At 43.4% G+C, this 26,569-nt stretch overlaps 1 long non-coding RNA gene across 5 annotated transcripts; it reads right to left on the bottom strand.

The window, feature by feature from the left end:
- Positions 1-2,501: 2,501 nt before the first annotated feature.
- LOC115117769 (uncharacterized) lies at positions 2,502-22,662 on the bottom strand. 5 transcript variants are annotated; one of them, XR_010460968.1, is made up of 8 exons: positions 21,320-22,662; positions 12,480-12,579; positions 11,576-12,027; positions 10,894-11,061; positions 6,469-6,684; positions 3,543-3,593; positions 2,877-3,079; positions 2,502-2,574 (listed from the first exon to the last, which is right to left on the bottom strand). It is a non-coding gene; the product is annotated as an uncharacterized LOC115117769 (long non-coding RNA). The 5 variants fall into 5 exon arrangements; XR_010460967.1 differs by lacking the exon at positions 21,320-22,662 and adding an exon at positions 13,524-14,048; XR_010460969.1 differs by lacking the exon at positions 21,320-22,662 and adding an exon at positions 13,017-13,480 and having other exon boundaries at positions 11,576-11,722.
- Between the last annotated feature and the right edge of the window lie 3,907 nt (positions 22,663-26,569).

Raw genomic sequence — 26,569 nt, forward strand, 5'->3', positions numbered from 1 at the left:
ATAGTGGGGCAAACAAGTATTTAGTCAGCCACCAAGTGTGCAAGGTCTCCCACTTAAAAATATGAGAGGCCTGTAATTTCCATCATAGGTTCACTTCAACTATGACAGACAACATGAGAAGATCCAGAAAATCACATTGTAGGATTTTTAATGAATTTATTTGCAAATTATGGTGGAAAATAAGTATTATTTTTGTATTACTCTGCCCCTGTCGCAACATGGCACTCGAGACACGCTAATCGGAGTCGGTACAGCCACCCGGTTTCTTCACGCATCGCGGCAGCAGAAACAAACATCTCTCTGGTAAGAAGAAGGGCAGGGGGGTGTATGCCTTATGATGAACGAGACGTGGTGTGATCATAACAACATACAGGAACTCAAGTCCTTTTGTTCACCTGACCTAGAATTCCTTACAATGAAATGCAGACTGCCAAACATTTAAACGTGTGAACCCTCGCAAGGCTGCAGGCCCAGACGGCATCCCCAGCCACGTACTCAGAGCATGCGCAGACCAGCTGGCCGGTGTGTTTACGGACATATTCAATCAATCCCTATCCCAGTCTGTTGTTCCCACATGCTTCAAGAGGGCCACCATTGTCCCTGTTCCCAAGAAAGCTAAGGTAACTGAGCTAAATTACTACCATCCCGTAGCACTCACTTCCATCATCATGAAGTGCTTTGAGAGACTAGTCAAGGATCATATCACCTCCGCAATACCTGACACCCTAGACCCACTCCAATTTGCTTACCGCCCCAATAGGTCCACAGACGACGCAATCGCAATGACACTGCACAATCCCATCTGGACAAGAGGAATACCTATGTGAGAATGCTGTTCATCGACTACAGCTTAGCATTTAACAACATAGTACCCTCCAAACTAGTCATTAAGCTCGAGACCCTGGGTCTCGACCCCGCCCTGTGGAACTGGGTCCTGGAGTTCCTGACGGGCCGCCCCCAGGTGGTGAGGGTAGGTAACAACATCTCCACCCCGCTGATCTTCAGCACTGGGGCCCCACAAGGGTGCGTTCTCAGCCCTCTCCTGTACTCCCTGTTCACCCATGACTGCGTGGCCATGCAGGCCTCCAACTCAATCCTCAAGTTTGCGGACGACACAACAGTGGTAGGCTTGATTACCAACAACGACGAGACGGCCTACAGGGAGGAGGTGAGGGCCCCTGGAGTGTGGAGTCAGGAAAATAACCTCACACTCAACATCAACAAAACAAAGAGGATGATCGTGGACTTCAGGAAACAGCAGAGGGAGCAGCCCCCTATCCACATCGACGGGACAGTAGTTCCTCTGCGTACACATCACGAACAACCTGAAATGGTCCACCCACACAGACAGCATCGTGAAGAAGGCGCAGCAGCGCCTCTTCAACCTCAGGAGGCTGAAGAAATTCGGCTTGTCACCAAAAACACTCAAACCTTTACAGATGCACATTTTACAGATGCACAATCGAGAGCATCCTGTCGGGCTGTATCACCGCCTGGTACGGCAACTGCTCTGCCAACAACCGTAAGGCTCTCCAGAGGGTAGTGAGGTCTGTACAACGCATCACCGGGGGCAAACTACCTGCCCTCCAAGACACCTACACCACCCGATGTCACAGGAAGGCCATAAAGATCATCAAGGACAACAACCACCCGAGCCACGCCTGTTCACCCCGCTATCATCCAGAAGGCGAGGTCAGTACAGGTGCATCAAAGCAGGGGCCGAGAGACTGAAAAACAGCTTCTATCTCAAGGCCATCAGACTGTTAAACAGCCATCACTAGCATTGAGTGGCTGCTGCCAACATACTGACTCAACTCCAGCCACTTTAATAATTAAAAATTGGATGTAATAAATGTATCACTAGTCACTTTAAACAATGCCACTTTATATAATGTTTACATACATATGAGATGGGTAATGTAGGGTATTTTCGTTCGGCCATCACTCATTCATATATTTTCATGTACAATATTCTTATTCATTCCTTTACACTTGTGTGTGTGTGTGTGTGTGTGTATAAGGTAGTTGTGAAATTGTTCGGTTAGATTACTTGTTAGATATTACTGCACGGTCGGGAACTAGAAGCACAAACATTTCGCTACACTCGCATTAACATCTGCTAACCATGTGTATGTGACCAATCAAATTAGATTTGATAAGAAAAAGGGTTTTAGTGGCAGGCAAGAGTTTTACAGCAACAACCAAGTGGCTTCTCTGGATACCAGCCAGTTAAACCAAGATGAGAAAGTTACTGTAAAGTTACTGTAAGCTATAAACTTTGAGCCAAAACCTATTTTAGGGCTTGATCTTTTAACGGTTATTGACAGTGAGGCGTTTTTATATCTTAGGAACTCAAAAGCACTACAGAAAATAGCCATAAATATAATTTAAGGGGTATGGTATATAAGAGAACTGCGCATAGAGTTGCGAAAAGCATAATAAAAAATTACTTGTGGAGAGTAAGGCTACGTTCCATGTGAAAGATAAGGAGGTCTTCCTTACCTTCTGATATAGCGTGAGGGTTGATGACGCAACAGGCACAGTCTGTGGCCGTGTTAGCAGGACCATGGCCCGCTGTGGATGGGAAGAAAAATTCCAGTTCCAAAACAAAATAACATTACTTATTACTGGTGTACCCCAGGGCTCTGTACTTGGCCCTCTCCTTTTCTCACTACTGGTGTACCCCAGGGCTCTGTACTTGGCCCTCTCCTGTTCTCATCACTGCTGTACCCCAGGGCTCTGTACTTGGCCCTCTCCTGTTCTCACTACTTGTGTCCCCCAGGGATCAGTATTAGAGCATCTGCTGTTCGCTCTACTGCTGTCCCCAAGGGCTCGGTACTAGGCCCTCTCCTGTTCTCTCTACTAGAATGACTTACTCTTACTGCTGAAGCCAGTGAGTCAGACGCATGTCCAGCATTTCTGGTGTCATCTGTGCCAACCTGGGCTCTGAGTCGGGCCTCTTTCCGTGCCACGCCCCAGTCAGTGGGGCCTAGAATCCTTCTCCACACTGACACCGCCTCTTCACCCATCAGCTCCATGGCAACCCCAGGCCCAGAGGTCATAAATTGCTTCCAGGTTGCTGAAAAACACAGCATGAAAAACCTCCAATAAACTGTCAGCTCTGGATGTAAGAGAGAATAAGAACGTTTAGCAACATAACCTTTACTGGAATCTCTACTACAGTGCAAATAAACTACTTAGGAACTATTTCTGCTCAGATGGTGAGGAATATGTCATTGAACGTGACATTTGTAAAGGGTAAGAATACACAGAGATTTCGGTGACCATATTCGGTGACCAAGAAAATGTGTGGATTAATTTAAACTACTTATAATTCTCTTAATTTAAGAGGTCCTTTTCCCCTGTCAAGACTGTTCAACATGTCACCACGATCTCTGTGACATTTATTGCGCTGACAATGCTAAAATGATTGTGGTGGTTACTGGTTAGATGGCCCTTGGAGCCTCCTTGAAACATGCCCCCTGGCCGCTCTGCTCACACAGAGAGAAGACAGGCTAATCATTTACACAGGAAGGACTCACTTGAAGAAAGACTTTGTCTGATGTTCAGTGTAAAAGTCTGCCGCCAGCTTCCTGTAAGGAACCCATAAACACACAGAGTTAATGAGTGATCAGATGAAGTCAGGCGTTGACTGCTGGATCATTCCCAGGACAAACCCAGGGCACGTCCCAAATAGCAGCCTATTCTCTAAATAGTGCACTACTTTTGACCAGTGCACTGTGATCCCGATCAAAAGAAGTGCACTATAAAAGGAATAGGGTGCCATTTGGGACGCATTCCTAATAACACACTACAGAGGACAAAAGACGCCCGGGGATTCCACAAGGCCACCACATTACGGTTTTATTCTGCACACTTCATGGAAAAATACTTTGGAGAGGCATTCTGGGTAATGTGCTCGTATTACAGGTGGCACTATCAGAGCGGGCCTCTTTTGTTGCTCTCCAGAAGCCAGCTGACCGCTACAGAAATATAAAGGTGACCTTGGTTTATTCAGCTGTCTGTCCTGTCCTCATAACAAGCTACAGCTCAGCTTCCAGGTGTGCAAATGAGGGATCCTCTTCCTTCACATTTAGAATAACACAGAAGAAGCCTGAAAAGCTGGTCCGAAAAAAAAAACTATTTGTCATTCAAATGGCCCACCCTGTAGCCTAAGCATTCATAATTAAAATTAGAGCCATGAAACAGAGTGAGAGTACTTTCTATATTTCAAGAATGTTTCAGAAAGGTGACAAAAAAAGAAGAAAGAACAGGGACACATCATTCTGAGATTATAATCACTCTCTAGAATCAGGAGAGGGATACATCATTCTCAGATTATAATCACTCTAGAACCAGGAGAGGGACACATCATTCTCAGATTATAATCACTCTCTAGAACCAGGAGAAGGACACATCATTCTCAGATTATAATCACTCTCTAGAACCAGGAGAGGGACACATCATTCTCAGATTATAATCACTCTCTAGAACCAGGAGAGGGACACATCATTCTCAGATTATAATCACTCTCTAGAACCAGGAGAGGGACACATCATTCTCAGATTATAATCACTCTCTAGAACCAGGAGAGGGACACATCATTCTCAGATTATAATCACTCTCTAGAATCAGGAGAGGGACACATCATTCGCAGATTATAATCACTCTCTAGAACCAGGAGAGGGACACATCATTCTCAGATTATAAATCACTCTCTAGAACCAGGAGAGGGACAGATCATTCTCAGATTATAATCACTCTCTAGAACCAGGAGAAGGACACATCATTCTCAGATTATAATCACTCTCTAGAACCAGGAGAGGGACACATCATTCTGAGATTATAATCACTCTCTAAAACCAGGAGAGGGACACATCATTCTGAGATTATAATCACTCTCTAGAACCAGGAGAGGGACACATCATTCACAGATTATAATCACTCTCTAGAACCAGGAGAAGGACACATCATTCTCAGATTATAATCACTCTCTAGAACCAGGAGAGGGACACATCATTCTCAGATTATAATCACTCTCTAGAACCAGGAGAGGGACACATCATTCTCAGATTATAAATCACTCTCTAGAACCAGGAGAGGGACAGATCATTCTCAGATTATAATCACTCTCTAGAACCAGGAGAAGGACACATCATTCTCAGATTATAATCACTCTCTAGAACCAGGAGAGGGACACATCATTCTGAGATTATAATCACTCTCTAAAACCAGGAGAGGGACACATCATTCTGAGATTATAATCACTCTCTAGAACCATGAGAGGGACACATCATTCACAGATTATAATCACTCTCTAGAACCAGGAGAAGGACACATCATTCTCAGATTATAATCACTCTCTAGAACCAGGAGAGGGACACATCATTCTCAGATTATAATCACTCTCTAGAACCAGGAGAGGGACACATCATTCTCAGATTATAATCACTCTCTAGAACCAGGAGAGGGACACATCATTCTCAGATTATAAATCACTCTCTAGAACCAGGAGAGGGACACATCATTCTCAGATTATAATCACTCTCTAGAACCAGGAGAAGGACACATCATTCTCAGATTATAAATCACTCTCTAGAACCAGGAGAGGGACACATCATTCTCAGATTATAATCACTCTCTAGAACCAGGAGAGGGACACATCATTCACAGATTATAATCACTCTCTAGAACCAGGAGAGGGACACATCATTCTCAGATTATAAATCACTCTCTAGAACCAGGAGAGGGACACATCATTCTCAGATTATAAATCACTCTCTAGAACCAGGAGAGGGACACATCATTCTCAGATTATAATCACTCTCTAAAACCAGGAGAGGGACACATCATTCACAGATTATAATCCAACTAGAATCAGGACAATAGCAGGTGGGCAACATATGAAATACATCTGTAAACCTGTTAGTCAAAACGAGAGGAAAGGTAAACAATCAGAATTGATTTGATTTGTTTGCATGAGTGGGTTGATGCCTATCATCACACCAAATTAGATTAGTCTCATAGCCTAATCCTCTCAGGCATTGAAGAGACCCAAAGAATTTGAGGAATCCTCTTTACTCTCGTCCTGTACTACAAATAGGAGGCCCACTGTGGGCAGGTTGTATTACTAATTAAACAGTTCCATAAATATGGATACCCCCACTGTTTTCAAATCAGAGAGGGTTTGGACACACCTGGACACATCGTCCCAAACCACACCATAGTCATAGGTTTGGACACACCTACTCATTCAAGGGGTTTTATTTTTTTATTTTTACTATTTTCTACAATGTAGAGTAATAGTGAAGACATAAACTATGAAATAACACATATGGAATCATGTAGTAACCAAAAAAAGTGGTAAACAAATCAGAATAAATTAAACATTTTAGATTCTTCAAAGTAGCCACACTTTGCCTTGATGACAGCTTTGTACCCTCTTAGCATTCTCTCAACCAGCTTCACCTGGAATGCTTTTCCAACAGTATTGAAGGAGTTCCCACATATGCTGCACACTTGTTGGCTGCTTTTCCTTCACTCTGTGGTCCAACTCGTCCCAAACCATCTCAATTGGGTTGAGGTCGGATGATTGTGGAGGCCAGGTCATCTAATGCAGCACGCCATCACTCTCCTTCTTGGTCAAATAGGCCTTACACAGCCTGGAGGTGTTGGGTCATTGTCCTGTTGAAAAACAAATGATAGTCCCACTAAGCGCAAACCAGATGGGAAGGCTCACTGCAGAATGCACTATATAGATATGTATAGCGTAATTGATGTGTATATAGATATATATAGTGTAAATGATATGAATATAGATATGTATAGTATAAATTATGTGTACAGTGCCTTGCGAAAGTATTCGGCCCCCTTGAACTTTGCGACCTTTTGCCACATTTCAGGCTTCAAACATAAAGATATAAAACTGTATTTTTTTTGTGAAGAATCAACAACAAGTGGGACACAATCATGAAGTGGAACGACATTTATTGGATATTTCAAACTTTTTTTAACAAATCAAAAACTGAAAAATTGGGCGTGCAAAATTATAAAAAGAGGGACAGGAGCACAAACAGAACATGTTGAGGTGCTGATACTAAGATCCGATGAGCTCCTGCCCAAGTCAAGGACTACCCATAACATCAAAGATCACCTCCATATTTTATAGCAGGATTAGTTCTTTTTTTTCCCCAGACATATGCATTGTTCTTTCAAAGGCAAAAACCCACTATTTTCATGTCGTCTGACCATCATTTTTATACAGTAATTCTCATCTTTATCAATGAATGCAATAATTCCAGACGCCATTTTGTATATGTCTCTAGTACTGACACTGATGAACTACAAATCGGATGCCACAGCGTCATAAAATGGTGGTCGCAAATAACTAACACAGCCTTACGTATGACAATGAGAGACAGAGAGCGACAGAGTGTTAGTCTAGTGGGTGAGACGAATACTGTGGGCTGAGGTGTTTGGTATTCATCACAGAGTAGAACAGAGCAGAGAAAGGCATGTGAAGCTATAGAAGCGTGAGTCATTCCACTCAGACGAGAGAGAACACCACTCTGAACACACTGTGTCGGTCTCCAAAATGGCACTCTATTCCCTTTATCGTGCCCTACTTCTGAACAGGGCCCTGGTCAAAAAGTAGTGCACTGGAAATGCAATAGGGTGATATTTTGGGGCACATGCTGTGACACACAGTCCATGAATATTCAGCAGCAGGCCCTGCAGGGTTCATTAAAGGCTCATCGGACAATACAATACAGAAGCAGGAATAGACACACAATACAATCCGAGCAGGAAGCAGCTCTGAATGTAATAGCGAAGCAGTGTCATGATGACAGACGGCTGGTTGAAAGCAGAATGAATAGCTCTAGTCGTGAGTATTTCTGTCTCAGCAACCCTGCACAAAGCAACAGATGACCTCCGATCATCCAAATTAACCTCTAACAGTCTAAGCTGTTGGGGGGGGGGGGGTTCTACGTACCTAACATAGATTTTTTTAAAGATGGTCATAACATGGATAATTTTGCTAATAAATGTAATATTTTAGGAATCAAAAATAAATATACAAAAATTTGATAAAATATTGAATTTGGCCTTTACTACTAAATGGCAAAAAAAAAGACAGCCAAAAAATGTATCATAAGGTTTTGAATTGTCTGTTCCATCTAGGAGAAATAAGAAAGCAACAGGAAATATTAGGTTTTTTTTGTTGGACATATTTAACCCCTTATTTTTGTTGGCACAAAAACTACCTCCAAACTTCCATTCATTAATATGGGTTTACCTACAGACATTTTAGTGAGAGTACAGATGTTCCTGATGTCTTATGGTCGGACAAACACAGCTGTAGCTCGGCCGCCTCCCACCGCAGAGGCGGATGGGGTAGATTTAGATATTGCTAGCTTCAACTGACCGATTTTGATGGGGATTTTTTAAATTATGATACTTAGGATTGACACACTGGTGCCTCAAAAGACATGAGGATTTAAGTTGTGAGATATTCAGCATTTGAAGATGTGAGATATTCAGCCTTTGAAGATGTGAGCCTTACCTCAACAGGTGACTAACTGAATACATTGACTCTGATTATACAGTACCCTCGGAAAGTATTCAGACCCCTTGACTTTTCCACATTTTGTTATGTTACAACCTTATTCTAAAATGGATTAAATTGTTTTTCTCCCTCATCAATCTACACACAATACCCCATAATGACATCACAATACCCCATAATGACATCACAATACCCCATGACATCACAATACCCCATAATGACATCACAATACCCCATAATGACATCACAATACCCCATAATGACATCACAATACCCCATAATGACAAAGCAAAAAAACGGGTTGTTAAGACATTTTTGCAACTTTATAAAAACAAAATATATATATTTACATAAGTATTCAGACCCTTTACTTAGTACTTTGTTGAAGCACCTTTAACAGCGATTACAGCCTCAAGTCTTCTTGGGTATGACACTACAAGCTTGGCACACGTGCATTGGCTGTTTCTCCCATTCTTCTCTGCAGATCCTCTCAACCTCTGTCAGGTTGGATGGGGAGCGTCGCTGCACAGCTATTTTCAGGTCTCTCCAGAGTTGATCCATTGGGTTCAAGTCCGGGCTCTGGCTGGGCCACTCAAGGACATTCAGAGACTTGTCCTGAAGCCACTCCTGCGTTGTCTTGGCTGTGTGTTTAGGGTCGTTGTCCTGTTGGAAGGTGAACCGTCACCCCAGTCTGAGGTCCTGAGCAGGTTTTCATCAAGGATCTCTGTACTTTGCTGCCACCATCATGCTTCACCGTAGGGATGGTGCCAGGTTTCCTATATACGTGACGCTTGGCATTCAGGCCAAATAGTTCTATTTCATCAGACCAGAGAATCTTGTTCCTCATGATCTGAGAGTCCTTTAATTGCCTTTTGGCAAACTCCAAGCTGGCTGTCATGTGCCTTTTTACTGAGGAGGGGCTTCTATCTGGCCACTCTACCATAAAGGCCTGATTGGTGGAGTGCTGCCGAGATGGTTGTCCTTCTGGAAGGTTCTCCCATCTGGAGCTCTGTCAGATTGACCATCGGGTTCTTGGTCACCTCCCTGACCAAGGCCCTTCTCCCCCGGTTGCTCAGTTTGGCCCGGGCGACCAGCTCTAGGAAGAGTCTTACTGGTTCCAAACTTATTCCATTTAAGAATGATGGAGGCCATTGTGTTCTTAGGGACCTTCAATGCTGCAGAAATGTTTTGGTACCCTTCCCCAGATCTGTGTCTCAACACAATCCTGTCTCAGAGCCCTACAGGCAGTTCCTTCAACCTCATGGCTTGGTTTTTGTTCCAACATACACTGTCAACTGTGGGACCTTTCCAAATCATGTCCAATCAATTGAATTTACCACAGGTGGACTCCAATCAAGTTGTAGAAACATCTTAACGATAGTCAATGGAAACAGGATGCACCTGGGCTTAATTTCAAGTCTCATAGCAAAGGGTTGGATTATTTATGTAAATAAGGTATCTGTTTTTTATGCATTTGCAGAAATGTCTAAACCTGTTTTCGCTTTGTCATTGTGGGGTATTGTGATGTCCTTCTGGGGTATTGTGATGTCATTCTGGGGTATTGTGATGTCATTCTGGGGTATTGTGATCTGGGGTATTGTGATGTCATTCTGGGGTATTGTGATGTCCTTCTGGGGTATTGTGATGTCCTTCTGGGGTATTGTGATGTCCTTCTGGGGTATTGTGATGTCCTTCTGGGGTATTGTGATGTCATTCTGGGGTATTGTGATGTCCTTCTGGGGTATTGTGATGTCATTCTGGGGTATTGTGATGTCATTCTGGGGTATTGTGATGTCATTCTGGGGTATTGTGATTTCTGGGGTATTGTGATGTCATTCTGGGGTATTGTGATGTCATTCTGGGGTATTGTGTGTAGATTGGTGAGGGGGGGAGACAGTTTAAATCATTTTAGAATGCTGTAACAAAATATCCATTTTATAATAAGTCTGTAACGTAACAAAATGTAGAAAAAGTCAAGGTGTCTAAATACTTTCCCGAAAGCACTGTAATTTTAACGGATCTTTGAGACGTATAACTTGATTTGAAGACATTGAAGAAAGCATTTCATTTCTGTGTCAATCAGCACTAGAAAACATGAACCTCCGAACTGAACTGGACAGTGCATATGAATGATCCATCTGTCTCATGACAACTGCAGCCCCTGAGTGAGGAGGTTAGAGGTCAAATCAATGTGTTCTCATGGTCTGTCCCATCTATCAGAGGAGCAGAGAGAAGAACACACACACACAAATAGAAGGAAAGTAAAACAGCATGCTATCAATGATCTTTCCCAGCCTTTTAGATGGGAATCATTGAACCACACATACCTCTCTTTCTTGCTGCCGAGCTTGTTTCCTGTATACTGGTCCCCAATATACAATCAGATTGAGTTGGCAGGAGAACACATTCACACGGTTCCCCACAAAGAGGCCCTCCTGGTGAAGGTCATGACATGTGGTCCTCCTCAACAAGGTGCGCTGGTTTTTCACATCAAACTGGAAAGAAAAGAAAATCACATTTCTAGCAAATCCCCAAAAAGTAACACAAGGCAGTACATTCACTGAGGAAAAATACAGACTGGTTTCATTCTTCAATTCGAGACATTATTGAGCCACAAGTTTTCTCAGAGGAATCTATCAAAATGGGGATATCTTGTAAACAACGAACATGCACTTTGTATGTTACATGTAAAGGGCCCTGACGTTGTCCCTTCAGCATCAGTGTTGCAACATGTAAACCTCAACATCAAGTTAACTTCAGGGATGTTTACATGTATCTGGACGTGATACCCTGGTTGGTTCCCTGGACCCTGCTACATTGTCAAAAAAAAATAAGCTACTATTCACTTTTATGTATTTAAAGGGGGACTGAACTTCCCGATTTAGCCTTGGTTTCAATTCCCCTTATTAGGAGATGCGACAGAATGAGATTTGGGTCTTGGAGGTGTGCTTTGATGTAGGTGTCTCGTGTGTGTGTTTGAACATGCCAAAACAGTACACAGTCACTCACCCCTCTAGATGACTTGAAACAGTCTAACCAGGTCTTGTCTGAAAGTAGCCTAGACTAACTAGTCAACTTCTTTCACCAATTAGCTTCAGCCGGCCAGTGTGTGACCGTGGCACAGTTGGTTTGACCTTGGATAGCCTTGCACTGGAGCTAGTTAGGGATCGTCAATAAATTACACAATGTAAAATGTGACAATACTTTTTACGTTGCACATATTTGAGTTCTTAAATGTTTTCAATAATTGTATATTAATTGCTACTATTTATAGTTGGTTTGAAGTCATTGACATTTGGAACTATTGACAAAATATTGTCCCCCTGTACATTTTGTAATTTACTGATGGTCCCTAACTATCCCCAAAGGGATATTGAATGTCAAACCAAATTGATCATGGGCATTACGATCTGGTCGCTTGCAGCTGTGCTCAGAATTGATGATTGCTTGGGTGCTGTCAACTGTAGGCAAGATTGAAACAAACACAAGCCAAGGAAAAGTGTTAAAAAAGGTACCCTTCCTTTCCTAATAATCTTGCAAATCAAAATGTTGGATGAGACTGAAAATGATCCTATTTACAGTTTATAGTAAATTTTGACATTAGAACAAATGTGACTAATGTCAATGTCACAGGCCGTTTTCTACTAGAGAGGTTTTCCTTCAGTTACTCTTTAAAGTAACTTCAGACTAGACTTTGCACAGTTTATAAATCCTACAGGACTGAAGCTCAGACAATAAATATTTAGAGGACAATATGTAGTCAATGTTTCAAAAAGGGCAAGTAGAAAAGGCAAAAAGACACTTTTGGTGCTCACAATCTTCAAAACATCCTCTGGTATCAGTATCCTCCCTACATTCAGCCCCTGGCCTGCCTACTCCCATGGGTCATGTGATTATCTTGCCTAACGCTTACCATCTCCGCAGAGCCATCTTTCTGGTAGAACAGCAGCTGATAGCGGCTCAGGAGAGCAACACTTGAGTCATATCACTGCCAGGAAGGAAAACAGCTCCTCCTGAGGGAAACAGAGGATGTAAAGACAGTGATCTAACACAGGTTAAGGATGCAGGGTACAAGGGTTTAGGGTACAGGACACTAAACATAGGTAAACAGTTTACAGTACAACTGTGCAGGAGGACACTGAACTGACCTTCTAGACAGGGACTAAAACGAACACCTGTCAAATGTGGGGTAGATTTTGGAATTGATGGGTAAAGATGTCTATTTCACCAACCACGTTGTGTGTGGTCAGGGCTCCACGGTGCGAGCATTTCACTCGCATTTGTGAATAAAAAGTTAAGTATTATGACATTTATAGTAAAAATAAATGCTACAGTATTTCTGTTTTGTTTCATAGCTGCTAAATTAAATTGCACAAAGTCAAAGAACTACCAATCCTATAGCCTATCCTGCTTCGCACTGCAACACTGCCTGGCTGGGGGTTGTACGCACCTGAAGAGCTGAGTGAAACATTCATTTTTAGAAGTGCTGTGTACAGGCATAAAAAAAAGTTGTTCTAATTTACTTGAAATAAAACTTTGTCCATGTGTTTCTTGGCTATTAACAAATGTTTTGTTCACAAGGTTGTTTTGAGTTTCACCTGTTAGGGAAGAGAAGACAATGCGGCTACTAGTCAGACTCGAGTCGCGTTACCTTCTTCTGTGGTATATGGGCGATCGCCACCTACTGTGCGGGATAGAAACAGGATTCCCAAAAATGGAACAAAATACCCCCAAAAAATAACCAAGCAAAAAAAAAAAATGTTTAAAAAAATCTAACTGAAGACCACTCCTGGTCACTCTGACAGACTCTACTTTCCCCAGCGCATACTTCATCATTCGACACCTCAAAACGGGTCTCCCACATATGCATATTTACTCAACAAACTAATCCCAACAAGTGATTCATTATCATTCAGACACGTATCATTCATACAAGAATCCTTCCACATACACATACAATTTCCTTTGCGTTTCAGTTTTCGATGCTACTGTTGTCCATTCAGAACATTCGTCTTCACCAACTTTACTTGACGCGTTGCTTGATTTGAACTCATCATCCACTTCCGCCATCTTTCGGGCGTATCGGTCCCGAAGAGTTGCGTTACCACGGTAACCTCCCACCCTTAAAAAGGGGATGTTGAACATTTTTTGTCTCGTCTTTGATCTTTTGGTTAAATGAATCCACAGTGGTCGGGAGGACCAAAACGTTAATTTTAAGGCCATGCTTATAGATCATTACATCTGTTAGCCTGAAGAATTACAAATGAAGGCCTATCACGACAATGTTCAATTATTCAAGATGGTCCAATATAAAGTACGTGTCTTTCATACATTCAGTGCTTAGACATCATTGTTAGTCTTGCTTTTGACTTGAGAGGACAAATAGAGTTGGGGAGGCTATTTTTACCCTGCCATCAGCATGGTGGCGACAGAGCTCAGCTGACAACAAAAAATCCCTCTTTACAAACACAGTCTGGAAGCCATAATCTCCGTCACTATACACCAAGGTTATATCAACCCTTGCATTTGGAAAGCTGCTAAGCTATGACATTTGAAGGCTGAATAGGAAGAGCAGGTAATATCTAGTGATGGGGGAAGTTGATACAGTATATATTATTTGTGACGATATATCAATTGTTTGACATCAAGTATTGATTGTCACTCTGAAAACGTAGTTAAGATGAGCTAGTGCTGGTCGGCTGTAACTCTGCCAAAGCTCAGATTTTTCTCACTCTGCCTTGTTCTCCATCTTGTTTTTAGCTGCTGAGATAAACAAGTTCCCATCACTTATTTCCATGACTGATCAAGCTTTGCTTTCTCATGACTCTCTTGTCCCTCTGCAGCAGACATGATGAACAATATGTTTGGAACATCAGATCGCTTTCAAACATTCGATAGATCAAGATTCCTTCCTCGGGACTCCCGGGTAGGCGCAGCGGCCTAAGGCACTGCAATGAGAGGCGTCACTACAGACCCGGGGTCGATCCCAGGCTGTATCACAACCGGCCGTGATCGGGAGTCCCATAGGGCGGCACACAGTTGGCCCAGTGTCGTCTGGGATAGGGGAGGGTTTGGCCGGGGGGGCTTTACTTGGTTCATCGCGCTCTAGCGACTCCTTGTGGCGGGCCGGGTACCTGCAGGCTGACCTCAGTCGTCAGTTGAACGGTGTTTCCTCCGACATTGGTGCGGCTGGCTTCCTGGTTAAGCGGGCTGGTGTTAAGAAGCACGGTTTCGGAGGACACATGACTCAACCTTCACCTAACGAGACGTTGGGGAGTTGCAGCGATGAGACAAGATTTGAAATTGGGGAGAGAATTTATTTTAAATACATGTTTCTTTAAAAATCTGTGCCTCACACAGGGGAGCATTTATCCGTGGGTTTACTATGGCAGAGGGAGTAAAAAATAAGGCAGAAGTCACAGGACCGGATTTGATTTAAAAAAAAATGTCCCATTGTTGGGATCATAAATAAGAGATGCTAGTGTAGTGAATGTAATCTGCTTTATGGCCCAGAGGTTACACAGTTCAAGCCATTCAATAACATTTTTAATTTCATTCTGATTGGGTCAAAGTACCTGCTAACATAAAACTGAACATAGCCTTTGTGTTCAAAACAGTGAATCATCACTGACTAATCACAACTAGAGCTGTTGAATTGACAGGATCAATGACTCCCAGCGACTTTACAGAATGTATGGTTTTGTAGGCCTGTGTGTCCTCTCCAAACTGAATCACTGAACTAAAACTAACAGCTGTGCTAGCCAGGCCAAGTTGTGATCGCTAGATCCATGTGGTCTCCAGCCAAGCAGAGCAGAGCAGGACCTTCATTTCAGTCAGCTCTGGGAAGAGAAAGACCCACCTCAGACACCTGCTGTCTCACAGTACTATCAATGGAAACATCGGTTGTGGCCTGCACTAAACTAAAGCAGATCAATATTCCTCACATAAAGAATCACGTACAGCTATAGGCAAGAAGAAACACAGTCAGTAATACAAAAATGCTGCTTATACCATGACAGTGGAGCAAATAAACTTGATTTAGAAAATTATATTTGGTCTGAGGTCACAAGGCGTCTCAAAGTAGAAGTTCTGACCTAAATATGGGGTGCCTCAGTCCTATTCATTATGAACTAAAATGCCGACTTGATCGCAGCTCAGTACTCCTACACTTTGTGAATATGGGCCAGCTCAGTACTCCTACTCTTTGTGAATATGGGCCAGCTCAGTACTCCTACTCTTTGTGAATATGGGCCAGCTCAGTACTCCTACACTTTGTGAATATGGGCCAGCTCAGTACTCCTACACTTTGTGAATATGGGCCAGCTCAGTACTCCTACTCCGAGATACTTTGTGAATATGGGCCAGCTCAGTACTCCTACTCTTTGTGAATATGGGCCAGCTCAGTACTCCTACTCTTTGTGAATATGGGCCAGCTCAGTACTCCTACTCTGAGATACTTTGTGAATATGGGCCAGCTCAGTACTCCTACTCTGAGATACTTTGTGAATATGGGCCAGCTCAGTACTCCTACTCTTTGTGAATATGGGCCAGCTCAGTACTCCTACTCTTTGTGAATATGGGCCAGCTCAGTACTCCTACACTTTGTGAATATGGGCCAGCTCAGTACTCCTACTCTTTGTGAATATGGGCCAGCTCAGTACTCCTACTCTTTGTGAATATGGGCCAGCTCAGTACTCCTACTCTGAGACACTTTGTGAATATGGGCCAGTGTGAACATATTCATTAGTGTGTCAATGTGCTTCTGAGCTAGTCTACAATCATGCTGGCATACACCCTCTCGTACTCCCCGTTCACCCACGACTTCGTGGCCGCGCACGACTCCAACACCATCATCAAGTTTCCTGATGGTGGTAGGCCTGATCACCGACGGCGATGAGACAGCCTATAGGGAGGCAGGAGACATGGCGTGTGGTGCCAGGACAACCTCTCCCTCAACATCAGTAAGACCAAGGAGTGGACTACAGGAAACGTGGAGCGCACACCCCCATCCACATTGTCGAGTTGTAGTGGAGAGCTTCACTTTCCTTCGCCCCCATTTGGCATGGCGTTTCTACAGCTGCACCATTGAGAGAATCTTGTCTGGCTGCATCAACACCTGGTATGGCAACTGTTACCACCCTTGATCGCAAAGAGCTAAGGACTTAACATGTCATCCATGTCCACACCACCGTTTATTTATTTATTTTATTTATTTCACATTTCGTGAAGTTGAGAACAAGCACAACAGTGCCTCTTCGCCCCCATTTGGCATGGGCCCTCAGATCCTCAAAAAGTTTCTACAGCTGCACCATTGAGAGAATCTTGTCTGGCTGCATCAACACCTGGTATGGCAACTGTTACCACCCTTGATCGCAAAGAGGGTGGTGCCGTGCGGAAGTCCCAGTAAATCATTGGGGCCGAGCTCCCTGTCATCCATGATCTCTATATCAGGCACAGTCCTCCACAAAGAATGTAAGAGGGGCACCGCGCCACCTTGTGGACTGGCTGCGCCACTACATAAATAAGAAAAGGGATTTGTGTCAAGAACTGCAACGTTGCTGGGTTTCAATCTCAAGTTTCCTGTGTGTATCAAAAAAATGGTCCACCACCCAAATGACATCCAGGCAACTTGACACCTGTGGGAAGCAGTGGAGTCAACATGGGCCACTATCCTTGTGGAACACTTTCAACTTTTTGTTTCTACACCCGCATTGTTTGGGGTTTTAGGTTTCTGTACAGCACTTTGTGACATCAGCTGATGTCAGAAGGGCTTTATAAATCAATTTTATTTATTGATTGAACACCTTGTAGGAGTCCATCCCCTGACAAATTGAGGCTGATCTGAGGGCAACTCAATATTCTGAAGGTGCTCTTAATGTTTTGTCCACTCACACACATCACAGACAAAGCGACGCCACACACACACGGGCGTCAGGCAGCCTAGTGGTTAGACATTGGGCCAGTAACCGAAAGGTCATCAGTAAAAAAAAAAAAAAACATATCCAATTCACACATGCATATAATACACACTGATGACGAGTCACTTTACCCTGCCTTCATGTACATATCTACCTCAAATACCTTATAATTCACTGTATTACAATTCCAGTGGGTCAGAAGTTTACATACACTAAGTTGATTGTGCCTTTAAACAGCTTGGAAAAATCCAGAAAATGATGTCATGGCTTTAGAAGCTTCTGATAGGCTAATTGACTTCATTTGAGTCAATTGGAGGTGTACCTGTGGATGTATTTCAAGGCCTCACCTTCAAACTCAGCCAAGAAAAAAAAAATGTGCACCTCCACAAGTCTAGTTCATCCTTGGGAGCAATATGCCCAAAGGTACCACGTTCATCTGTACAAACAATAGTACGCAAGTATAAACATCATGGGCCCACGCAGCCGTCATACTGCTCAGGAAGGAGACCCGTTCTGTCTCCTAGAGATGAACGTACTTTGGTGCGAAAGGTACAAATCAATCCCAGAACAACAGCAAAGGACCTTGTGAAGATGCTGGAGGAAACAGGTACAAAAGGATCTATATCTACAGTAAAAACAAGTTCTATATCGACATAACCTGAAAGGCCGCTCAGAAAGGAAGAAGCCACTGCTCCAAAACCTCCATAAAAAAAGCCAGACTACGGTTTGCAACTGCACATGGGGACAAAGATTGTACTTTTTGGAGAAATGTCCTCTGGTCTGAATAAACAAAAATAGAACTGCTTGGCCATAATGACCATTGTTATGTTTGGAGGAAAAAGGGGGAGGCTTGCAAGCCGAAGAACACCATCCCAACCATGAAGCACGGGGGTGTCAGCATCATGTTGTGGCGGTGCTTTGCTGCAGGAGGGACTGGTGTACTTCACAAAATAGATGGCATCATGAGGGAGGGAAGATTATGTGGATATTTTGAAGCAACAAAAGACATCAGTCAGGAAGTTAAAGCTTGGCCACAAATGGGTCTTCCAAATGGAAAATTACCCCAAGCATACTTCCAAAGTTGTGGCAAAATGGCTTAAGGACAACAAAGTCAAGGTATTGTAGTGGCCATCACAAAGCCCTGATTTCAATCCTTTTGAAAATTTGTGGGCAGAACTGAAAAAGCGTGTGCGAGCAAGAAGGCCTACAAATCTGATTCAATTACACCAGCTCTGTCAGGAGCTGAAAATTCACCCAACTTATTGTGCGAAGCTTGTGGATGGCTACCCAAAACGTTTGACCCAAGTTAAACAATTTAAAGGCAATGCTCCCAAATACTAATTGAGTGTATATAAACTTCTGACCCACTGGGAATGTGATGAAAGAAATAAAAGCTTAAATAAACAATTCTCTCTACTATTATTCTGACATTTCACATTCTTAAAATAAAGTGGTGATCCTAACTGACCTAAAACAGGGAATTTTTACTTATTTTTAGGATTAAATGTCAGGAATTGTGGAAAAACTGAGTTTAAATCTATTTGGCTAAGGTGTATGTAAACTTCCAACTTATACCTCATACCTCAGCACATTGATCTGGTACTGGCACTCCCTGTATATAACTCAATTTCGGTGTAATTTAGTCATGTCTTATTATTTGCATTGTTCGGAAGAGCTCGTTAGTAAGGATTTCACACTAAACACACCTGTTGTATTTGATACAGTCAGTGCGTTGTCACACGGAGTTGGTTAACTGATTGCTTAACAGGCAAGCCTAATTTTAAATCAGTTTATCTCAAACTGTGTCATACTTACTGTACTGATCTCCTAGTTGGACGTGGAAGGGATGAGGCCAGCCATGGAAAATAATATGAAATACAAAATTCCATGGTAACAGAATGATGCGGAGACTCGGATGTTTCACTTTAAAATGTACGTTAAAAAGTCATCCTTGTGAACAGAGTTGAATGGTTGATTTAACTTTGCAATCATTATTTTTTTTGTTTGGCGTACATTTTAAAGTGAACAATCTGTCATCTGCATCATTCTGTTAACATGGAATTGCCCTGAAACCATCCTCTCCCCACAGATGCCTTCATGGCAGTTATAGAGGATGGATATTGTGCGACGTTTGTTAGAGGTAGACAAATCTAATTAATAGAACAAACATGTTTCCACTCTATTTCCATTTCTGACCGTCACACATCCTGGACAAAGCATTGTGGGGAAATTACGCCATCTTCCGGTAGGAGAACCAATGATAAAGGTAGCAAGCAATTTAGTCTAAATGTAGCTAGACAACTATGTCAACTGACTAAACTACTTTTCTAGTTTTGTTGGATGTCACAATTAACAACCACACGAGTAAATGTATGTCTACGTTAGCAGTTCACTTCGCTAACAGTTCACTGATACCCATCTAATTAGCTACCTAAATAAAAAGCTCATCGTAAAACATTTCAAACTGTTTAAGCAAGTCATTTTGTATTACCTACATTAATAAAATAATGAAGATAAAGCACCGCTAGCGCTAGGTTATCATTATTTGAAAGAAAAGCTAACGTTAGCTAGGTAAGCGTCGTTTAACAACAACCGTTATCACCATAGCAACATGAGCACGACTATTTTAAACACGGGCAAAAGGGGACTTTATAGCTAGCAACAAATATATACATTTGTATAACGTTACGTTTCAGTTATCTAAATTAATTTCCATAGAATTAACAACTGATACATGAAAAGAAAACGCTAAAATATTTCAGATGTTGTTCCTGGGAGTACAACTATGACGACGCTGTTGTCGACGAAGATGATGAATATACTGACAAGATACATCTATTTCCGCACTAAACAATGGAAGTCCACACAGGCAACATGACAAGGCAATCTAATAAATGAATAGTCGATGAGGGTTGTTGACGTCACCCGCCTGTATTCAAGAGAGGTAATATGCTTACTAGCCTCATGTCATGAATATGCATTACCATCTCGAAAGAACCAATATAGTTTTTTTTTCTTCAAATCAGTACACTCTCGTTACAACTTAAGCAGTACGAACCTTCTACTAGATCAAATAAACTTCACGTAGCAAATGAGCCATTAATTGTTTTGTTGTTGACCAAATTCGATACTTTCTCATTTACCTCCATACAAAAACTCATTGCCTGGTAGGCGCAACAACGAAAAACCGCCGCCTGCTGGACGGAGACATATTTTCCCCGGAGTTGGGCCTCTCTGTCTTCCTCTTCCTCTCTAGTTGTGACTAGACGGAGTACAGATACAACCGGAAGTGTCTTTTTGTAGCTGGTTAATGCCGCGTTTCAAAGAACTGGGAACTCGGAAAAATACGAAGTCATGACGGTCAGTGATCTACAAGTCGGAGCTCAACACTTTTTCTGAAAGATGCTAACCAAATTCACATATCGATCAATTTGTTACAATCCTTTTCCAAAGCGTTTGGTCTATATCTTAACATTAATAAATGTGAACTCATAGCTGTCAAAGATTGTGTGACACCTTCATATTATGGTATTCCAGTAAAAGAAGAACTTCCATATTTAGGCATAACCATTACCATATATCAGAAGGATCCTTGTCCTGGTCCTTCATTTATAAACATAATTTTTCTCCACACAGATATTATATATGGAATCATTGGGATATATTGTATAAAAATGCTTCTTTGTTTTTGGAATATTGGTTTCTAAATAATATCCTGTTGGTGAGCCAACTGGTAAATGCAGAGGCTCTCTTACTCAGTTATAAGGAATTCTTATCACTTTACAAGGTCCATGTTGATGTGTTGCTATAGAGTTCCATAGTCCAGCAGACTCACCTGGGGACAGAGGGACGGACAGGGTGACAGGTTTGTTGATGTGTTGCTCTAGAGTTCCATAGTCCATCAGACTCACCTGGGGACAGAGGGACGGACAGGGTGACAGGTTTGTTGATGTGTTGCTCTAGAGTTCCATAGTCCAGTAGACTCACCTGGGGACAGACGGACGGACAGGTTGACAGGTTTGTTGATGTGTTGCTCTAGAGTTCCATAGTCCAGTAGACTCACCTGGGGACAGAGGGACGGACAGGGTGACAGGTTTGTTGATGTGTTGCTCTAGAGTTCCATAGTCCAGCAGACTCACCTGGGGACAGAGGGACGGACAGGGTGACAGGTTTGTTGATGTGTTGCTCTAGAGTTCCATAGTCCAGCAGACTCACCTGGGGACAGAGGGACGGACAGGGTGACAGGTTTGTTGATGTGTTGCTCTAGAGTTCCATAGTCCAGCAGACTCACCTGGGGACAGAGGAAGGACAGGGTGACAGGTTTGTTGATGTGTTGCTCTAGAGTTCCATAGTCCAGCAGACTCACCTGGGGACAGAGGGACGGACAGGGTGACAGGTTTGTTGATGTGTTGCTCTAGAGTTCCATAGTCCAGTAGACTCACCTGGGGACAGAGGGACGGACAGGGTGGCAGGTTGGTTGATGTGTTGCTCTAGAGTTCCATAGTCCAGCAGACTCACCTGGGGACAGAGGGACGGACAGGGTGACAGGTTTGTTGATGTGTTGCTCTAGAGTTCCATAGTCCAGTAGACTCACCTGGGGACAGAGGGACGGACAGGGTGGCAGGTTGGTTGATGTGTTGCTCTAGAGTTCCATAGTCCAGCAGACTCACCTGGGGACAGAGGGACGGACAGGGTGACAGGTTTGTTGATGTGTTGCTCTAGAGTTCCATAGTCCAGTAGACTCACCTGGGGACAGACGGACGGACAGGTTGACAGGTTTGTTGATGTGTTGCTCTAGAGTTCCATAGTCCAGTAGACTCACCTGGGGACAGAGGGACGGACAGGGTGACAGGTTTGTTGATGTGTTGCTCTAGAGTTCCATAGCCCAGCAGACTCACCTGGGGACAGAGGGACGGACAGGGTGACAGGTTTGTTGATGTGTTGCTCTATAGTTCCATAGTCCAGTAGACTCACCTGGGGACGGACAGGTTGACAGGTTTGTTGATGTGTTGCTCTATAGTTCCATAGTCCAGTAGACTCACCTGGGGGAAAGGGGGAAGTCTGGGAGACTTCTACAGGGATGAAAGGTCATGAGTTTTGGAGTGAGTACAGTAAATCCAATCCAATCATTGGTCCTGGATAATGTGCAGCATCACACAAGGACTACGTAGGAAGACGGCCACACCCAAAGTCCCCGCCACACACACGGAGCAAGACATGGTAATGAACTTGTCCAACAGGCCTATATCTGATACATGTTCATCTGCCCTAGGTAAGGGGCTATCATTTATCCCAACATCACAGGCCAATGAATTTGATACAATTATAGACTTTCAACAGTTTTTCCGCATTTTGATTTATTTTCTGATAATGGGGTTCCTCCCTCTGCACCTGCCAATGTTAATCTATTGATCGATATTAGTAACCAGACAGGAAACAGTGCTAATCTTTTCCCCATTGATAACCTGAATGATAATGAACCTGACTCTCGCCCTGAGGACATGAACAAGGGAAAATACACATTTTAACAGGAAAAGGACATTTTTACCAACCAAAGGAAATCCCTCTCTTGAAACATATTGCCGCCTAGTTGAGAAAGATGTACATAATCTCCTGGCTAAGACTAAAAGAAAACAAGGTATTCCACAATATGTCCAAAGTAGAGAAAGAATCTCTTACGGAACTGAAACATGACTCCAGTATCATCATAAAACCTAATGACAAAGTAGGGGCAACAGTGACACTAAATGCACAAGAATATAAAAAGGAAATTCCGAGACAACTTGGTGATGATACATTTTTACAAAAGACTCCCAAAGGACACTACTAATCAATTAAAGTCTCTGATCAATGCTAAATTGGCTAAAACATTTTGAATGAAGGGGAAATGACAAAGACAGAATATGAGTATATGAAAGTTGACTGCCCAACCACACCTGTCCTATACACTCTCCCCTAAATTCACAAGAGCATGACACCACCCATACGCCCATTGTGAGTAGTAACAGATCTTTGACAGAGAATATCTCTACCTTTGTAGACCATTTTGTGAAACCCTGGGCGAGATCTCTCTCTCCCCACGTTTACTAGACACTCTATTGATCTGATCAATCTTTTGAAATCTGTGGACCATAAACCTGACAATTCTATTCTGTGTACTTTTGATGTTACCAGTCTATATACTAAAAAACATGAGCCGGCGCACACCCAGAAAAATAGTTTGTGTGGAGGTGCTGACTAACGGCGAATAAATGATAAACTATCAAAATAAAGAAAGTCGCACACTCCACGTCGCACACTCCACGTATAAACTCCCAGCAATTAAAGGGTATTTATCAACGTTTCGGCATCACTGTGTCTTCCCCACCCTGAAGAAGGCACAGTGATGCCCTTTAATTGCTGGGAGTTTATACATGGAGTGTGCCACTTTATTGTGATGTCACCAGTCTATATACTAACATCCCCCATCAGGGGGGCCTAGAGGCCTTCATGTTCTACCTAATGCTCTTCCCAGCACCAATTGTATTGTGGACTTGGCTAAACTGGTACTAACCTCCAACTATTTTCTCTTCAGAAGAGACTTTTTCCTCCAGACCAAAGGGACAGTGATGGGGAGCACTATGGCTGCTAATTATGCTAACTATTATGCTAGCTAAACACTATGGCTCCTAATTATGCTAACTATTATGCTAGCTAAACACTATGGCTGCTAATTATGCTAACTATTATGCTAGCTAAACACTTTGGCTCCTAATTATGCTAACTATTATGCTAGCTAAACACTTTGGCTCCTAATTATGCTAACTATTATGCTAGCTAAACACTATGGCTCCTAATTATGCTAACTATTATGCTAGCTAAACACTATGGCTCCTAATTATGCTAACTATTATGCTAGCTAAACACTATGGCTCCTAATTATGCTAACTATTATGCTAGCTAAACACTTTGGCTCCTAATTATGCTAACTATTATGCTAGCTAAACACTATGGCTCCTAATTATGCTAACTATTATGCTAGCTAAACACTATGGCTCCTAATTATGCTAACTATTACTAGCTAAACACAGTCTCCTAAAGTTTGCTAGCTAAACACACCTAATTATGCTAACTATTTCAAGGGGCTCCTAATTTTAACTATTTTAGCTAAACATTGCTCCTAATTAGAATATTATGCTAGCTAAACATCAACTCCTAATTATGCTAACTATTATGCTAGCTAAACACTATGGCTCCTAAATGCTAACTATTAAAGTGTTAAAACAAGCTCTAAAAACTATTATTTAAAACTTCTTCTAATTATGTAACTACTTTTTGCTTGATGACAGAGTGCTGGGGTGTTCAGTCCCAACCAGAGACTTAATGGGCTGGAGTGTTCCCAGTCCCAACCAGGGCTTAATGGGCTGGGTGTTCCCAGTCCCAACCAGGTTAATGGGCTGGAGTGTTCCCAGTCCCAACCAGGAATGGGCTGGGGTGCCAGTCCCAATCCCAGAGCTGATGGGCTCTGTGTTCCCAGTCCCCCAGAACTTAATGGCAGTGTTCCCAGTTCCCAACCAGAGACTTGATGGGCTTGAAAATAAGAATTTGTTCTTAACTGGGCTGGAGTCCCAACCAGAGACTTGATGGACTGGAGTGTTCCCAGTCCCAACCAGAGACTTGATGGGCTGGAGTGTTCCCAGTCCCAACCAGAGACTTGATGGGCTGGAGTGTTCCCAGTCCCAACCAGAGACTTGATGGGCTGGAGTGTTCCCAGTCCCAACCAGAGACTTATGGGCTGGGGTCCCAACCAGTGACTTAATGGGCTAGTCCCAACCAGAGACTTAATGGGCTGGAGTGTTCCCAGTCCCAACCAGAGACTTAATGGGCTGGAGTGTTCCCAGTCCCAACCAGAGACTTAATGGGCTGGAGTGTTCCCAGTACTTGATGGCTGGAGTGTTCCCAGTCCCAACCAGAGACTTAATGGCTGGAGTGTTCCCAGTCCCAACCAGAGACTTAATGGGCTGGAGTGTTCCCAGTCCCAACCAGAGACTTAATGGGCTGGAGTGTTCCCAGTCCCAACCAGAGACTTAATGGGCTGGGGTGTTCCCAGTCCCAACCAGAGACTTAATGGGCTGGAGTGTTCCCAGTCCCAACCAGAGACTTAATGGCTGGAGTGTTCCCAGTCCCAACCAGAGACTTGATGGGCTGGAGTCCCAACCAGAGACTTGATGGGCTGGAGTCCCAACCAGAGACTTAATGGCTGGGGTGTTCCCAGTCCCAACCAGAGACTTAATGGCTGGAGTGTTCCCAGTTCCAACCAGAGACTTAATGGGCTGGAGTGTTCCCAGTCCCAACCAGAGACTTGATGGGCTGGAGTGTTCCCAGTCCCAACCAGAGACTTATGGGCTGGGGTCCCAACCAGAGACTTAATGGGCTGGGGTCCCAACCAGAGACTTAATGGGCTGGAGTGTTCCCAGTCCCAACCAGAGACTTAATGGGCTGGAGTGTTCCCAGTCCCAACCAGAGACTTAATGGGCTGGAGTGTTCCCAGTCCCAACCAGAGACTTGATGGCTGGAGTGTTCCCAGTCCCAACCAGAGACTTAATGGGCTGGAGTGTTCCCAGTCCCAACCAGAGACTTAATGGGCTGGAGTGTTCCCAGTCCCAACCAGAGACTTAATGGGCTGGGGTCCCAACCAGAGACTTAATGGGCTGGGGTCCCAACCAGAGACTTATGGGCTGGGGTCCCAACCAGAGACTTGATGGGCTGGAGTTCCAACCAGAGACTTATGGGCTGGGGTCCCAACCAGAGACTTATGGGCTGGGGTCCCAACCAGAGACTTATGGGCTGGAGTCCCAACCAGAGACTTATGGGCTGGGGTCCCAACCAGAGACTTATGGGCTGGAGTCCCAACCAGAGACTTGATGGGCTGGGGTCCCAACCAGAGACTTATGGGCTGGAGTGTTCCCAGTCCCAACCAGAGACTTAATGGGCTGGAGTGTTCCCAGTCCCAACCAGAGACTTAATGGGCTGGAGTGTTCCCAGTCCCAACCAGAGACTTAATGGGCTGGGGTGTTCCCAGTCCCAACCAGAGACTTGATGGGCT

The sequence above is a fragment of the Oncorhynchus nerka genome, linkage group LG24, assembly GCF_034236695.1.
Source record: "Oncorhynchus nerka isolate Pitt River linkage group LG24, Oner_Uvic_2.0, whole genome shotgun sequence".
NCBI classification, from domain to species: Eukaryota; Metazoa; Chordata; class Actinopteri; order Salmoniformes; family Salmonidae; genus Oncorhynchus; species Oncorhynchus nerka.